We start from the raw sequence: 18090 nt of genomic DNA, 5'->3' as shown, positions 1-18090 counted from the left end.
TATGAGCAGAGCATAAGGACAGCTAATGTACTTTGTATGGCACTGTAGCAATAAACCCATACAATGATAGTTAAGTTGTGCCTCCCCTTGACTAACAACACCAAACTATCCTTGTCTCATGTTAGACAACCAAACGGTTTTATATTTTATCGCTCTGGTAGTCCTGCAAACAGTGATAACACCCGAGAAAAGTTTTATTATAAATCCAACTTTTTGTACAGTTTTCACATTGTTTAAGCAATTAGCCCTCACATGCAAAAGCATGGAACCAGTTTATTTAGAAGTATGTTTTGATAGATAATATTACTGACTAGTGTTAGTTATGTGAAAAGGCACCGGAAGAAATAAACACTGGCTTCACAGAAAGTTTTTAAAAATGTGATTCATGTGGTAACATCTAAATTAATAGAATTTATTCAAGTCAAAAATATTAATCATCACTGAATCAACCTAAATACATTAGGTTACACTAACAAAGTTAGATCAGGTTATATTAGGATTAGCACCTTAAGGTAACATTCACAGTTTACCACCTTTTAATAGTGTACCATCAATGTTACCATGTTTTTTCATAGTGCTCGTTTTTGTAACTCGTGCTCCCCCCGAGTTAGTTTTAGTCAATTAAAACTTGACTAAAAAAACAAAAACAGGATAACGTTAACTAAATATGATTTTAAAAAACTATATTCTGTTATTCATATAAAAATGTACTTTATAAAGTTCTATGGAAAATAAAAAGAGGAGAGAAAATGAACAGGTGGTCAAAATAAGAAGCAGTAGTCTGATACAGCACCTTTTTTGTGCACACTGATACGTGTTCATTTATTGCAATCCTTTTACTTCCCTTCCAGACAGATTTACTAGTAATGAGCTTAACTTTTCAGAATACAAAGGTCAGTGTGCAATTAAGTTATATGTAGATGTTAAATATATGGGCTATTCCAATGCAAAATGTCCCAGTAATTTAGTTTCCTTAGACAAAAAATGGGGGGAAATGTCAGTTTGCTAGTGATAGTGCAAACAGAGAAGTCTGGAGAGGCCACAAATGTAGTAGAGAGAGAGAGAGAGAGAGAGAGAGAGAAACAGCACCCAGTGAGAGATAGTCTCTCACCATGAACAGAATTTAAAACCCCAATTGACCCCCTTTCCATTGCAGTGGAGTGCCAGTGTTATTTGTTATATTTGAAGAAACTAACCTTATGGGGGGTTTTTCTTTGGGGAGCAATAATTGATTTCTAACCTACCATACCATCGAACATTTTTCCTGAAGAGAAGTGATCTTCTCTATACAAGCATACACACACAAACCCTTTTGTATTCAGCTGCAGAGCTCTTCCTGTTTCCTCATTGTTTTCACATCCTGCATTCTTACTGGCAGCTAAGTCTCCCAAAGGGTTAAACTATAGTTTCGTCCCAGGCTGTTAATCAGTTGTTGTTCTTTTTTTCCCCATCATCACATGGATAATGAGACTGTTTAAAATGCTCCATAAGACTAAAGTGTCTGTTTACTTCTTGGAAGATCTCCAGTGCAATCACACTTTAAACAAATACAGAGATCATGCTTGATTCCGAGTAAATTTTACACATCGTTTTCAAATCAAGACTGCAAACGTAATGAGAGTACAATGCTTCACCTGGGCTTCGTAGCCTTTAATGTGGAAAGAGCTTTGAGGCCATTATTATAGCATTACAACAACACTATTTTACATTTCTATTGAAGTACTTACGTGGTGCAAGGTACAACCATCTTCTTTCCTGCAGCACAATGTTTTGCTGAACAGCAGAAACTGAGAACCATTAATGAGTGTGTAAGACGTGTTAAATATATGCAAAGTAATAATAAAGTGTACAGTTATGGCAGTCAGTAGGTGATCTATTACAATCTTAAAACTTACTATAAGATGAATATGTACCTGATCTATACACTAAGGAACCTGCTGATCTGTGCAAACAGTTAGAAGGCAATGTCTTATGACTTAATTAAATAAATACAGAATATACATACACAGTGGGGGAAATAAGTATTGAAAGTGTTTAAAAAAATTTCAGTAAATATATTTACAATGAGGCTATTCACATGAAATTTTCACCAAACATCAGTACTAACTCGGACATTCGGAAATATAAAGAATTCACAACATTAAAGTCCATAAATAAAGTTATGTGTAATAAGGCGGAATGACACAGGAAAAAAGTATTGAACACACTAAGAAAACGCAGTTCTCCAAGGTAAGGTAAGGCAAGGAGCCAGCTGAAATCAGTAAGTAGTTAGAAATAATTTTACCTCCTATCTGTGCAAATTAATATCAGCTGGGATAGTAAATTGATGGTCTATAAAAAGGCTTTTTTTTACCATGGTGTTACCATCTCATGATGGGTAAAAGCAAAGAGCTCTCCCAACGATCCAAAGCATACAGCAAAGGAAACTCTCAATCAAGGCGTTAGAATGGCCCAGTCAATCACTTGAATTGAATCCAAGTGAACAAGATTTAAAGACAATGTGTTTAGAAGAATGAGCCAAAATCACACCTGACTACTGCGGCCAATTAATTTCTTCATACAGGAAGTGTATTGAAGCTGTCATTACAGTTCTTGTTATTGTTGTTGTTGTTGTTGTCATATTAAAAGACAGTAGATGGAAACTGATTGAAGCCTTAACTCTCCCTTTTGCCGTGAAGAAGAAATTTCAGAAATGTGAATGAGCATAAAACACAGAAACTACACCAAAAAATGAAATGTTCATGCACGTGTTGTCTCTGCTATGTGTAAATAGATACACAAACATGGACCATCAAATGCATATATATAATTTGGACTAGAGCAATTAACAGGAGAGGAAACATGGCCTTAAAACAAGATTAGGTTTATAAACCGTTCATAAAGTGTCAAGCAGATAAAACAGTGTTGCATAAGTTTTCACTGTCTCCAGGGTCAGTAATTTAAGGGTTAAGTAAATGTATCAAGTCTACTACAGTGTAGGGGCAAAACATGTATTGTGTGTGTGTGTGTGTGTGTGTGTGTAGCAGAGGATCAGTATAAGACCCTGGTTAAGCTGTAGTTGTGGCACCCAGTACAGAATCCCTTCTCATCCAGATGACATCAAACTTCCCCATTTGTTGCGCGTGCGCACACACACACACACACACACACAAACACACACACACACACACACACACACACAAAGTCTCTTGGCAATCTGTATATTAACATAATACTTCGCTATTTAATCTAGTTCACAGATGTCCTTGGCACCAGATTATTGTTTCTTTGCTGTACATTGAATAAGCAACTGAGCTGCATCTCAAACTGTATACATCAGTGCTTAAACAAACTGATTGACATTCAGGGAATGATGGGGTTGCAGTTTACCATTTCAAAACAAATTCTTGATGGTGTACTGTAAGTTAGCTGGTACACAGATAAAGCATGTACCTACATATTCATCATATACATACTTTCCCCTCTGAAACTATTGGAAGGCAAGGCCAAAATCAATATGTTTTGCTGTAGACTGAAGACATATGGGTTTGAGATCAAAAGATGAATATGAGAAGAGAGATTAAAATTTCAGCTTTTATTTCCTAGTATTTATGTGTAGATGTGTTAAACAACATAGAAAATAGCACGTATTGTATCAGACCACCCAAATTGTAGGCAAGCAAAAATATTTGAACATGTGACTGACAGGTGTTTCTTGTTACTCAGGTGAGTCCTTTTAGATCAATTGTTTAAAAACAATTGATCGAAATATAATAGCTATGAACATCTACTCTTGGTTTTAACCCTCGTTTTCACCTGTGAAGGCTGCATTTGTTGTTAAAAAGGATAAGCCAACATGAAGATCATATAGATGTCTATAGGAGGAAAGCTAGCCATTTTGAAGCTGAGAAAAGAGGGAAAATCAATCAGAGGCATTGTACAAACATCAGGCATAGCCAATACAACAGTTAGGAATGAGACCACTGGTGTACTGAAGAACAGACACCGAATGAGTCAGTAAAGGAAAACAACAACAGCCGATCACAGAAACATTATGAGAGCTGTAAAGAAATACCCAAAAACAACAGTCAGTAACATCACCAACAACCTCCACAGGGCAGGGGTGAAGGTATCACAATCCACCATTTGAAAGACTTCAAAAGCAGAAATATACCACAAGATGCAAACCACTCATCAGCAGTAAGAATCAGAAAGCCCAACTGGAATTCACAAAGAAATATGGAGATGAGCCACAAAAGTTCTGGAACCAAGATTAACCTCTACCAAAGTGATGGAAAGGCCAGAGTGTGGAGAAAGAAAGGATCTGCTCATGATCCATATCATACAAGCTCATCTGTGAAACATGGTGGAGATGGTGTCATGGCTTGGGCTCGCATGACTGCTTCTGGAACAGGCTCACTAATCTTTATTGGTGATGGAACTCATGATGGTAGCATGTTTACAGGAACATTTTGTCTGCCAATAACTGGAAGGAACTTCATCATGCAAGACAATGATCCAAAACAAACTGCCAACTCAACAAAGGCCTTTTATCAGGGGGAAAAGTGGAATGGTTTAGACTGGCCGAGTCAATCACCAGACCTTAAGCCAAGTGAGCATGCACTTCAACTCTGGAAGAGGAGACTGAAGGGAGAAACCCCCCAAAACAAACACCAACTGAAAGCGCCTGAATTAAAAGCCTGGAAAAGCTTCACAATAGAAGAAACCAACAATTTGGTAAAGGCAGTGAGCAACAGACTTGATGCAATTATTGCAAGCAAAGGATATTCAACCAAATATAAGTGTTATTTACATTAAGTTACTTCAAGACTTATCTGTTCCAATACTTTTGTTAACCTAAAAATTGTGTGGTCTGTTACAAAAGGTTCTGTATTTTATGTTTAACACATCTAGATGTAAATACCAGAAAACAAAAGCTGAAATCCTAAACTCATATCCATCTTTTGATCTCAAACCCAAATGTCTTTGGTGTATAGAACAAACAAATGAATTGCCATTGCTATTCCAATAGTTTCGGATGGGACTGTATAGCGACATACTCATGTCAACCCAGATTCCCATCCCCTATAAGAAGCAACAGTACAGAAGAAATGTCTATAGACCTTAATTTCCCTATCCACCATGCAGTAGCATCTTTGAAAGAAAACGTGCAAAAATATGTTGCTTATATATATATATATATATATATATATATATATATATATATATATATATATATATATATATATATATATATACTTGCAATAAACTATTGAATGGATGGGATGGAATAGAAACTCTTTCAAAAAAGTAAAATAAAAATAAATAATAATAATAATAATAACTACACAACATGAATCAATACAAGCATCACACTATATATAGACTATAACAGTCTTAACAAAGCTGTTTTTGTGCCGTTTTTGTGCCGCTGATTTATACGTTTATTATACAGTATTTTATTTAGAGCATACTTTGCAAATAATTTTAAAAGATGATGATTCAAACATCAAAGGATTCACTTTGGGATGGAATGGGATGGAATAGAAACTCTTTCATTAAAGGTTTTTTTTTCCTTTTTAAAACAAAAAAGAACTACACAACACACAACACAAACTAACAAAGCTGTTCTTGTGTAATTTTATCCAAATTTCCAGAAATGTATTTCAAGTTCTTTACACTTTCCTTTTTGTGGATTTGTGGTGTCCAGGCATAATTGTTGATATGAGGACATTTTCTGTGAGATGTTTATTTAGCATCTTTGGAAGGAGTCTCCAGTGTCTGCACTTTGTAAAAGGATTTCACTTTAAGTTTTCAGACAGGGAAAACTCTTCAGGATGGATTTTGTCGATAACATGACAAGATGTGTTTTCAAAAAACGAGGAAGTAACTGAAGTGATAACAGGAACTAACTTGTTTTGTGGATGTTCCACTGCATTAAATGTAACCAAAAATGGATTTTAAAAAATGTTCAGTGTGTTGTTCTTTGATTTTAAAAAATTATAATCGTTGGCAAGTTTGCTTTGGGTGATCACACCACCTTGTCGTTGATTCATTTCATATAACAGTACACTGTATTGTGTTTTATTTCTATCAGACATTTTTCTATTACATTTATTCATTGAGCAGACGCTTTTATCCAAAGTGACTTACAAATGAGGAAATACAAGTAAAGTGAAATATCAAGCGGAGAACAAGTAGTCCTACCATACAAGATTTATAATTTTGTTCTAGAAAAGCAAAGGGTGCAGAGTAGAGGTGTAAGAGTCAGAGTAGGTGTTTTTTTAGTTTGTTTTTTAGGATAATGTGGGGTTGGCAGGTTAGGGGTTAGTTAGGTGTTCACGGAAGAGGTGTTTCCTTAGCTGTTTTTTCTTTTTCTGTTTTTAGTGACAGATTCTGCTGTCCGGAGACTGACCTAACCTGCTTGTTCCTAATGTTCCCTTGTTTCTATCCTTTTTTTTTTTTTTTGGTCAACAGTCTGGCAGAGTTTTTCTTGTTTTCCTCAGTGGACAGAGCGGCAGACGTCGCTTGCCAGCCTGAATACAAATGGAGACATGTGGGACATTCCAGTCTCCGCACACACGCAAAAGGCGAGAATTAGTGCGCGAAAGGAGACGGTTTGTTGGAGCTCCTGCTTATGACGCTCTCGCACATCACACTGGAGAGACTCGGATTTTCTCGCCTCTGTGGAAAGTTGCTATTTTCCCCTGTTTCACACCAGCTGATGATCAGTTAAAGAAAGAGAGAAAGAGATCTATGACGGCTGTGGAGCTGCTCATATGAGAGCACTCTCATGACCTTGATCCAATCTTTATTGGCTGTTTAGCTCTGTGTGTGTGCGTGTGTGTGTGTGTGTGTGTGTGTGTGTGTGTGTGTGTCTAAGGGCTGTCACCCAATCCAATCTTCATCTCATTTCTAATTAAATGTGTGTTTATTAGCCCGTACAGGCTAATTAAATGTTCTCGTTCCCTCTTTTGTGTCTTCTATATGATCGGCTTTGCTATATCGAACACTTCCTTATATAGGTGTAATATTTCTATTAGCTGATTGTGTATGTAAAGTGCTCTGCACTGGGACATTGGTTCTAAATTGTTTAAGCTTTCATTAGGACGATGGGCTCTTAGTGGCAGCTCGCTGACAAAGCATCAGCTAAAGCTGTGATGCAGAGCTGGAGGTCATTTTGTGGGGAAACAAGGAGACGGCTCTGAGATGAGCTGGAGCCGAGTAATATGTATCAGTCATTCATCTGGAAGTCAAACACAGGCGTGACAGCTTTTATAGGCAAGACTTGGGGCTGGTGTCAGAGTAGCCAGTAAAGTCGGCGAATCTTTAAATGGTTGTTTGTTGCCCTGTTTGTACACAGCAGTGGAATTTTTGTGCGGTCGTATTGATGCCTGTTTGGCTTCATCACCGGCTTAACTGCTTTTACTTCCACAGCTAGAACTGTAACTCTACCACAAAGGCAATGTGCTTTAGGCCATTTTGAATCAATATTGTTCCCCAGTGCTATGTGCACTGTGTGTGTGTGTGTTTGTGTGTGTGTGTGTCTGTGTGTGTGTGTGTGTGTGTGTGTGTGTGTGTGTTGGCACGTACTGTATATTGCTGCATGTATATTCACATTCAAGTGTCTGCTAGGATTAAACTAAAATCTGCTTAAACATCTGCACTTGATAGCTGATTTCATTTCTTGATTTTGTTCCTTCAGGTCAACGAACATAGAGTCAGCTGAGTTTTGGTCCTTTTCTCAGACCTGTCACTCACAAAGTAGAGTCGAAACTGTAACCTGCATTCAGCACACCGTCTTCAGGTGAGACATGGATGTCAAGTGCAAGTCGGGATGTTGTGAGAGTAAGACAAATGGAATTTGTCGGAATTTGGAAAGTGTACAGACATTTTCAGTGTTTTTATTATTATTATTATTATTTAAAAACCATTATTTTAAAAAATCGTGTTTATATATGCATATAGTATATAGATGAAGAATCATCCAGTGTACTTGTGGATGGGGTGTGTGAAGCGTACATATCAGTTCTGATATACAGTAGAAGTGTAAAATATATGGAATATATAATCAAATACTGTATATATCTATGTATTTCTATATACACACACTTTATGTGCGTGCTCTGTGTATCTACTGTATATATACGCTTTATCTATAAAGTGTCACTTCATAACAAGAATAGTAATACTTGACAGTTTTGACCTCATGGGGACATTTGGCTGGTTCCCAAAAGGAAAATAGTTTTTATTTTTCCTTTTCTATTCTTTTCTATTCTTTTTTTTTTTTTAGATATTCTGTCAGTGGAAAGTCCTCTGTGAGATAGTAAGACTGATGTGTGTGTGTGTGTGTGTGTGTGTGTGTGTGAGCTCATCTGTAAGCACACCACATTTAGCTATGTGCATGCAAGAATGAGTAGAGAGTAGAAAGTGTGTTCTCCAATGTGTGTGTGTGTGTGTGTGTGTGTGTGTGTGTGTGTGTGTGTGTGTTTGTGTGTGTGTGTGTATGAACCCTGCTGTGTGGTGCACCATTCTTTGCCATGTAGAGCCAGCATACCCTGGGCTCAATGCATCTGTTCCATCCACACACACACTGGGATGGTCAGGCCTCTCTTTTTTAACTCTTTGCTGACATGCACCATCACCCGCAGCACACTCAAGGAGGCCAGAATCTTCATTCACTCTTACTCTTTACTGACATGTACACTCTACACACTCCACACACTCCCTCTACAACAAGTGTATTGGATCACTTTTCTTCAGAATGCCTTACTGATTTAGTGCTTTTCCATGTACATTACAACATCATCTGTAATGAAGAGCCTGGCCTTATGCTTTAACCGTTAATAGTGTTACAGGTCTGCTGATCCACTCAATATGAACATTTTCTCACTAGATGCCTTTTGTTTGAGCTGTACTGGTCATTAACACACATCTATTGGCTCAAACACGTTATAATGCATACACTGGGCTTGGGATATCAGAGAAGCTGCATTCTGTGAATATAAAAGAAGTGTAAAGTCATTTTCATCAAATCAATTCCATCTTGAGACGTGTTAATATATGAATAATGAGCAGGAAAGGCAGACTTTATGGTTGGTGAGTAAGGATGAAATGGTTATGATCAGCCTTATGAGAAATCTTTCCCTAAACTTTTTTTCCTGCTGTGTCATTCATATGACCTTGGCTGATTTTGATGCCTACCAAAATAAACCTCACATTTTAAAATGACACCTTGAAAGGATCAAATTTATGGACAGTTATGATGTGAAGATTCTGAGCTATAATATATATTTTTTAAAAGCCATAAAGTTTTGACCTCAAGGTCAAAGCAGATGCAACTTTTCAACTTTTTATTTGTATATATTTTTATATATTTTAATTTTAAAAAATTATTTAAATATTCAACTTTTTTATATATATATTTTATTTATGTATACTTTTTATTTTATAATATTTTGTTGTACAAATTCTGACATATATTCGGTGCCGTGCATATAACATTTATAGGATTAGCTCTTCTTTTTTCTTTTTTTTTTTTGGTTAGGTCATATAGAACATTATAATTCCAATATCATGAACTTCTTAATTCAGTAGTGTGGTACATCATCCTCATTAAACGTACAGAATTTTAGTGAGTCCCGGTGTTGTTCCTCACCTTCTATCCATCATTCACCGCTTTTTTTTCTCTGTCTCATCCCCCGTTATATGTCCTGTTCTTATTAAAAGACAATAAAATGCTTTCAGCCATGGCGCACAGCCCCTTAGGTAAATTCACAACGGGTCACATCCTAAACGCATCGGGATGCATTCCCGCCTGAGTAATAAGTGGACCAGTGGTAATTACTGCAGCTTGTCAGCGCTTCAGTGTCTACGGAGCTCGGATCACTTCACTTTGCTTTTAGTCTCATTACAGCTACTTTATTCCATACAGCAGGTGTGCAAGGACAAATTGTCTCTTTTTGGCTACACGCCACTATAAATATAGACATACTGTAAATAAGGCCATATTTTGTAACACCGTTAAGAGATAAAGACAAATCGGAAATCCTTTACAGTCCCAGTGAGCATCCTACCTGTGGATGAACTCCCTCGCAAACATAGCACCTGTTTAACAAATCCAGCAGGGCACTTTCACGCACGTGTACACACACCTGAATGCATGGACCTTGTCGCACACTGGTTTCACACAGCACAGAACACACCATCTAAAAATATACATGACAGCTTTGCACGCATCCCAAACACTCACACACTGAGCAGTAGTTAAATATTCACTCCACACATCCCAGCAGCATGAAAAGTGATCAGTTACCTGCAATGACAAACTGCATCCAGCCCAGGCTCCTGACAACACATTCCTCCTCTGTGACTCTAAATGTCCCGTTTTCTCTTTCTCTTTCTTTTTCTTTTTCTCTTTCTCTCACTCTCGCTCCCCACTCTGTCCCTCTGTACAGCTCACTCTCCGCTTCCCGCACTTGTTTGAGTCTATTTCAGAGTGGATGGAGGAGCCTGCTGTGTCGGTGGCATGGTTTCGAGCAGTTTGGCAGAAGGTCACATCATCTTGTTCTGTGAGGGGAGGGTGGGATGAGGAGGGGAGGGAGGGAGTGGAGGGATGGGTTGTGAGGGAGGGAGAGGAAAGGAACGGACGGAGGAAAAGGAAAGGTAGAGTAAAATGAATACATATATAGAAAGATGTCTAGACAGTTGAGTACTACATGGAGCGAGCGTGTGTATTTATATCACCTGTGATAATAAAACGAACATAATGTGTACATGTGTCCAAAGGATGTTCTCACCTTCCATCTGGAAGTCCAAAGAGGTGCAAAAACGGTCCACCATACAGAGCGAAGGAACAGCAAATTCTTCCGAACGAAAATGGAGCTCATGTGTAGTCCCTCATGCGAATGCCAGAAAAGAACCCTGAAGTATTGCTGGAAGATCCTGGACCTCGACTACCTGTTCTCCAGTTGTGCGTCCACTGTGTTCTTGTCATTAAGGACAAGCTGAAATTATTCCAGATGCAGACGAGGTATGGAGGCTGGCAGGCAGATGGCACAGAGCAGTGGGCAGGGCTGAGACCATTTGTGTTCTTGTTGCAGGTTGTAACTTCTAAGCTGCCATCAGCTTTTCCTCGTTACTTCTCTCAGAAATAAAAGCTCTGGTTTTGGTCAAGCTCTTAGGTTAGAGGTCATCTACAGTATCTACTAAACTGGTGTTTGTATGCAGAAAAGATTTGTCCTTGCAGAGGTGAGTGGTGTCTTGGCCCGCGGATTACTGTGTCCGGTCGTAATCCTGCGCCCTCGTCCACTCCGTGTCAGAGCAAGGGCTTGTGAGCTGTAATCATTATGTCGTAAGGATTTATCCTGCATGTCCCCTCCACTCCACCCCACCCCACCCCACCCCATCCTGCTCTGTTTCTCTCTCACTTATCCTATTCTCTCTTCTCCCAACACCTCTCCCTCCTTCGTAAAGTCCCACACTGTGGTTCTTATATTTCTAGAGCTCACACACATTCAGTGCATTGCTTCGTTTTTTTTAAGGGTTATCTGACATTCTATCGATATATATCTGCTTTTTCTCCTCCTTGTCTTCAGCCGCCCTTGAGAGATGCAACTCAACAGGTCCAGGAGATGATGCTGTTAGATATGGATCAATACACACACACATACATACACACACACACACACACACACACACACATACATACATACATACATACATACATACATACATACATACATGCACACACTGAATACTTAAAGGATTATGGTGATTAATTGTAAAGATGAAACAGGATGATTGAACGATTAAGTTAATTATCAATGCTGAACAGGTCCAGTTTAATTCTACAAGCGTTCCATAGCTATTCCATACACACCAGAACTGATTCTCTTCATCCTGTAGATAGGACACTTTGCACATGGCTAAATTTGTGCATGCAGCAAGTGAAAATGCTTACAGCTATTGATTACATGTCAGAGATTTGGGCTAAGGGAAAAAAAAACAGGCTGGAGTAATGACACAAAGCAAAAGAACAATTTACTTTTTCAGGGAGAGCTATAAATATCAAGCCCTTGGCAAACGTACATCATCTATGGCCAAGATTTTTCATGTGACAGGAGTATAAAACCACAAGGTTGTTATTCAGATTCATCACCAAGACGTTGTTTAAGACAAGCACCAGATGGAGAAATGAGCTTGCACTTTATTGTCAGGGATGTCTCAGTGCTTTTAATTGAGTTGTGTGTAAATCATATTTTGGCAGAGAATCTGCAGTAATTTTTTTTTAAGTACAATGTGTATCCTGTATTAACTTATGTTGATTTATACCTTTGAACTTCTGTTCTGTTCTTAATTGCAGTCAGCCAGGTTGCTTTACATGTGATTTCAGAGTCTAAATCCTTTTAGACCTGTCTTGGCTCTCGACAAAAACACACCTCAGAGAAGCATTTCCGAATAAACTGTTCAGAGGACTGTCACTGAGCAGGATAATTGAACCTTTATCTGTTTTCTGTTCTGTTTTTTGTGAGCTGAATATTTGAATATTTGCGTGCTGTGTTTTCAGGTGTGAAAGCGGTATGATGCCGGTACAAATGGGTGTCGAGAACTCGTGACAGCCTTCCCGTTTAGCTCTATTGCAGGTCTGACTTCTTTAAGGATGTGTTACGGATGGGCAGGTGATGCAGTTTTTCAAAGGAGGTGTTCAATTTTAGTGTGATAATCACTTTATTAAGCTTGGTGCTATTATAAGGAGTACTGATGCTGTTTTCTATACCAGTAACGACACCAAAGGCGAAAGTAAATTTAACGTATTCACCCGGTCTCCCCTCATATAAGAAAGAAAAGTGTCCATTATGTAGAACAGTATGAGAAAAATGGTACTAATGAAATGCGTGTAGAGCTGATCTTCTGTGCAGTAACACAGCACTACTTAGGGTTTCACTTTGCTCCGTCCTCCCTTCACTTGGTAGATGTATTAAAAACCTGAGGGGCCTGCAAATGATTTCAACCCTCTGCTTCCCACACTACACACACACACACACACACACACACAGAAGCATGAACAATCGCTCACGAACCCATTTTCTCTTCTTCACACAATGACACATGCTCACATAAATAGCCTTCACCTCACACATATTCTCACACTTGAAAATGGTACTTATGAAAAATAATTTTCAGCAATATTACTCTGAAAGCAGAAGGAAATTAAGGAGATCTACTGCTCCTGGACCTCTTATGCAGGCCAAGAGTTTAACGATCATCCAGGTACATAAAAATAAAACTGATCGTGCCTTTCCCATACAATGATTACTCTCCACCTGGCGTTCGTCTGGTTTAAAGTCCCTCGGTCATGAATCAGATATACGCTCCTGCGATTTTGTGGTCCTGCTTTGTCTGCAATGGAAACTCATGATGTCCTCAATGACCTCATCAATGACCTTGGTGATAAATATTTATGGTTCTGAATTTCAATCTTCACCAGCAGGATTTGTGGAAATCCATAAAGTGCATGATTAATAAGAGAAACAGACAAGGCTGTAATGTAGGAGGTAATTAAGTGCTGGAAGACACTTGGAAGACGTGTGGAGTTATTGAAAGGAAATTCGACCCTTAAACACATTAAATATATTTATATTGAAATATGTGTGAGGTGTTTAGCGATTTTGGCGTTAATTTGTTTGGTTGGTGAAGTATTTTGCTATTCCTGTGAGAAGTTAGCAGTAATTAATTGTTATTAATTAGTGGAAATGTTGGACTCGATGTTCTAGAATGCATTGCAGCTACTGTATACGACAAAGTTGAAAGTGCAGAGTTATGGCAGAAACTCGACTCGTCTAGTTAGCAAACTATGAGCAGACAAGCATGATGTCATTGCCTTTGTTTTCATCCAAGTTGCAACTTTAAGTCGTTTAACTTTAACTTTAACTATCCCATGTGTTCAAGAGAACAAAATCGTCACTTCCGGGGAAACCGGCACATTTCGCTCGCTGTCATTTTTACGTTTCTGAGCCAATTATCCAATCACATGATTTGTTGAGGCAAAGTCACAAGACTTTTTTTGATGCGAATCAACGAATTTATTCGGTAAACATGTTTCTATTGTAGTTTATGCCTAGTACATGTCTTTATATCAAATTTTACATGTACATGTAATACATGTCTTTATATCAAATTTTAAAAAATGATCAGCCTCAATTGAGCGCAGAAGTTTTTTATGCGCATTTATTTGCATCTGGTGTTTCCATCCAGCATTTTTTTTACGTGATATCTGAAAATTCAGAAAATAATATGTGGATGGAAACATAGCTATTGAGGATGGTACTAACATGAAAGCTATGTTTGAGCAATTTTTACAGATGAGGAGGCGAGAGAGATGGACAGACAGAAGGACTAAAAGGAAGACTAAAGGAATTGGTTTCATTACAGGAACAGCATTGTGGGTAATGTAGGAAAGTGTAGAAATAGACCAGCATGCAATAAAAGAAGTTTAAGTCGACTGAAAAGTGAACAATTGAAGAACGCATATTGATATGCAAGTCAGTTCAGGGAGGATTGTTTTCTTTAATATTGTATCTAAAAATGACTTTTTTTTAACAAATTTCAGTTTAAAAAATGAACAACTAATCAAGAAATGAAAGTTCTTGGTGGAAATTGTGGAAAATTTCCATGGAATATGGGATTTTAATAGGCCCTTTTGTAATAAGGATCCATAAAATTACATAAATTCATACACATTTTAATCCATAAAGAATCAGTCTATTAAATTAATACATCATGAAGATTTATAAATATGGATATGTGTTACCATTTGCAATATAGTCCAATGTGTACTGGGTTCTTATTATAGGTTAATCATTATTGACTGTGATGTTCATTCATGTCTTGAATAAAGTTCCTAAAGTGGCCTCTGAACTCCCATTGATAAGCAATAGGTTCCAGTGGGAATGCTATGGGAATTTCATGTTCTCAACTTCCACTAGTAAATGGCGCTTTTACTTTTTTACTTTCACTTATATAGCGCTTTTATCCAAAGCACTTTACACTGTGTCTCATTCACCCATTCACACACACACACTCACACACCAATGGTAGCAGAGCTACCATGCAAGGCACTAACTTGCCATCCGGAGCAACTTGGGGTTCAGTGTCTTGCCCAAGGACACTTCGGTATGTGGAGTTATGTGGGCCGGGAATCGAACCTCCATCCCTACGATTAGTGGACAACCTGCTCTACCACCAGAGCCACAGCCACACCGTATTTTCTATTGATCTGTGTTGTACTGCAAATTGCAGGCAAAAGAATTGAAGTTTGTGGAAAACTCATTCTTTGCTCTGGTCCCATTATTCAGTTTCTCAGGAAGGCCATGTCTGTCTGCAGAGAGTGATACAATAGCTGATGTCAGTCATCAGTGCTGATTACAGCCGTTAGCACGTCAGCAGTAGCTGCTGGTGACTCTTAGCAGATTAGCACTAGTGTTAGTACAGGCCTTGCGGGAACAGGTGGGCACGAGGCAGAGGAAGCCACACATTTCAGATGGCAAAGAGAGAGAGCAGCAACATATGTTCCCTCTCCACGGTGCTTCACATGCCAAAAGGCCGGACAAGCACATTAAACAGATAGCTAAAAGGAACCGAGTGGAAAGGATAGGAGAAAACAGTAAACAGATAGCAAAAATAAGTGTGACAAGAAGATGGCAAGGTTGGCATGTGTGCCGAGGTGTTGATGTCTGAATACACACTCTTCCGCATGTGTGGGCTGACATTATTTTCTAGTTCTTCTGACAGAAACCGGGGAAAAGAGGGAAAAAGGCCAAACTCTGCACTAGGCAGACCTCAGGGGAGCCGCCAAATATAGCCAGACGTCTCGGTGTATTGACCAACAGCATCTCAGCTTACGTCCTCAAGCCTGTCTTTTCATCCAACTTACTCCACCTCTTCCTCTTTGTCTTCCTCTCTCTCTCTCTCTCTCTCTCTCACACACACACACACACACCTCTTGCTCTTCCTAATTCTTAAAAAGATCCAACGGTGGGTTATTGCTTAAACTGAGCAATATAGAGTACTGCTTCATAACTTATCAACATGGTAATAGATTTGACTTTTAGCCCTTCTCTGTTAGGTCAGGTAAGGTACAATATGTCCCCCCACCCGTATCACGTGTATTATGACACAGAGTGGCCCAATGATTATATTTAGCTCACTGGGAACAGACTACTGTTCCTGTTGGCAATTACAACCAGAGAGGTTACTGCTTGATATCAGCTTTTTACTGGAATGTTTAAATGAGCTAACGTAATTATTTTTAAAAATCAATATTCCTCTGGAGATTTTTCTTTATCACTCACACATGCTCTCACTTATAAGGCAATTTATATATTTTTTTTATGTTTTTTTACAATGAATTCAATTTGGTATTTCTTTTTATTTGCAACTGTGTAAAAGCAGCAGAGTATAATCTGAGTTTATATTGCATGTAAGTACATGTTATACATATACAATTACTGTTACTGCCTATCTGTTGATATGACATTTATCAGCTGACCTCTACTCCTTCAGTTAATGGTAAGGGCTACCACTGACCAGATTTTAGTTAGGTGGTTCATCATTCTCAGAAGAGCAGTTAATGACATTGTCATGGTCGTGTATGTGTGTGTGTGTGGTTCTAGCATGAGTGTATCAAATACAGCACAATTGCTGAGCTTTGTAAACTGCTGTGTAGAGAAACAGTCCACCAACCAAAAATCTTCAGCCAGCAGCCAAAAGTTTGTGGACAGCTGACTATCACACCCATATGTGCTTGTTGAACATCCCATTTCTGATTTAGTCCCCCTTTGCTGTTTTAATAACCTCCACTTTTCTGGGAAGGTTTTCCACTAGATTTTGGAGTATTGCTGTGAGGATTTGCACATTCAGCTACAAGAACATTAGTGAAGTTGTGCACTGATGTTGGGTGGAAATTCCTGGGACCTAGTCGGCATTCCAATTCATCCCAAAGGTGTTCAGTGTGATTAAGGTCAGGGCTCTGTGAAGGCCACCCGAGTTCTTCCACTCCAACATTTGTAAACCATGTCTTCATGGAGCTTGCTTTGTGCACAGTGGCATCGTTATGCTGTATTAGGCTTTGGCCCCTTAGTTCCAGTGAAAGGAAATTGTAATGCTATGGTATACAAAGACATTCTATACAGTTGTGTGCCTCCAACATTTTGGCAACAGGTACCAACAGGTACCATCACACCCATATTTGGGATGTGATCACAGGTCAGGTGTTCACATACTTTTGGTCATATACTGTATGTAGTGTAGTCACACAGTACCATATAGAGGTGTGTGTAGAACCGGTTTGTAATCCCACTCCCACTCACTCTTGCAAACATGTTTAACCAATCCTGCCCATTCCTGCAGTTGTCTGCAAGTACCTGCAATATTTTCTTCTGAACTTACTGTAGTTGGTTCTCTTTCTAAAATATAAACACATTAGTAGGACTGTACTCAAGACCACAATTGTCAAGTCCAAGACCAGGACTAGCCGAGATTGAGTCAAGAGTCTTAAGAGGGTCGAGGCCAAGTCCAAATGAAAGTGATAAAGAGTCAAGATCGAGACCAAAAACCATCCAATCCTTTTCCATGTAAAAAAAACATTTACTTCAACTAGTTGGCTTTATTCATGCATTGCACCAACAAGGTGAAGTAAAGGTTTGCATGGAAAAGTATTCGTTTTAGAAGTTCTCTTTCTCACTTTCATTTGGACTCGAGCTTGACTTGGCCTCGACACCCTTAAGACTCTTGACTCAATCTTGGCTAGTCCTGGTCTTGGGAACCATTAAATACTTTAACATGCAAAACCTTTCCTTCAGCTAGTTGCCTTCTTTCATGCATTGCACCAATGATTAGGCTATGCTTTCTAGAAGAAGGGAATTTACTTATTGTCAAACTTTGTGTATGCAAAAAGAAAACAAGAACATTGTTTTTACAAACTCTCGATCAAGACCAAAACCAGAACACATCTCATACAACAGATTAGTAAAGTAAAACCACCCTTACCCTGACAAGGATAAAGCAGTCACTATAGATTAGTGAGTGAGTGAGTGAAGGAGTGTTGATAAC

At 38.6% G+C, this 18090-nt stretch overlaps 1 protein-coding gene across 1 annotated transcript in view; it reads right to left on the bottom strand.

Moving 5' to 3' along the window:
- The window catches only part of grin2ca (glutamate receptor, ionotropic, N-methyl D-aspartate 2Ca), a 63411-nt gene extending 52878 nt beyond the window's left edge, over window positions 1–10533 (bottom strand). Inside the window, exon 1 of the mRNA XM_053611436.1 lies at window positions 10295–10533. The gene's annotated coding sequence lies outside the window, so the exon portion shown is untranslated. The remainder of the gene's footprint in view (window positions 1–10294) is intronic.
- Window positions 10534–18090: the final 7557 nt, after the last annotated feature.

Source organism: Ictalurus furcatus, chromosome 2 (genome assembly GCF_023375685.1).
Source record: "Ictalurus furcatus strain D&B chromosome 2, Billie_1.0, whole genome shotgun sequence".
In the NCBI taxonomy this organism is placed as follows: Eukaryota; Metazoa; Chordata; class Actinopteri; order Siluriformes; family Ictaluridae; genus Ictalurus; species Ictalurus furcatus.
The sequence above is the reverse complement of the archived record's forward strand: the minus strand, read 5'-3'. Positions and strand labels throughout refer to the sequence as shown.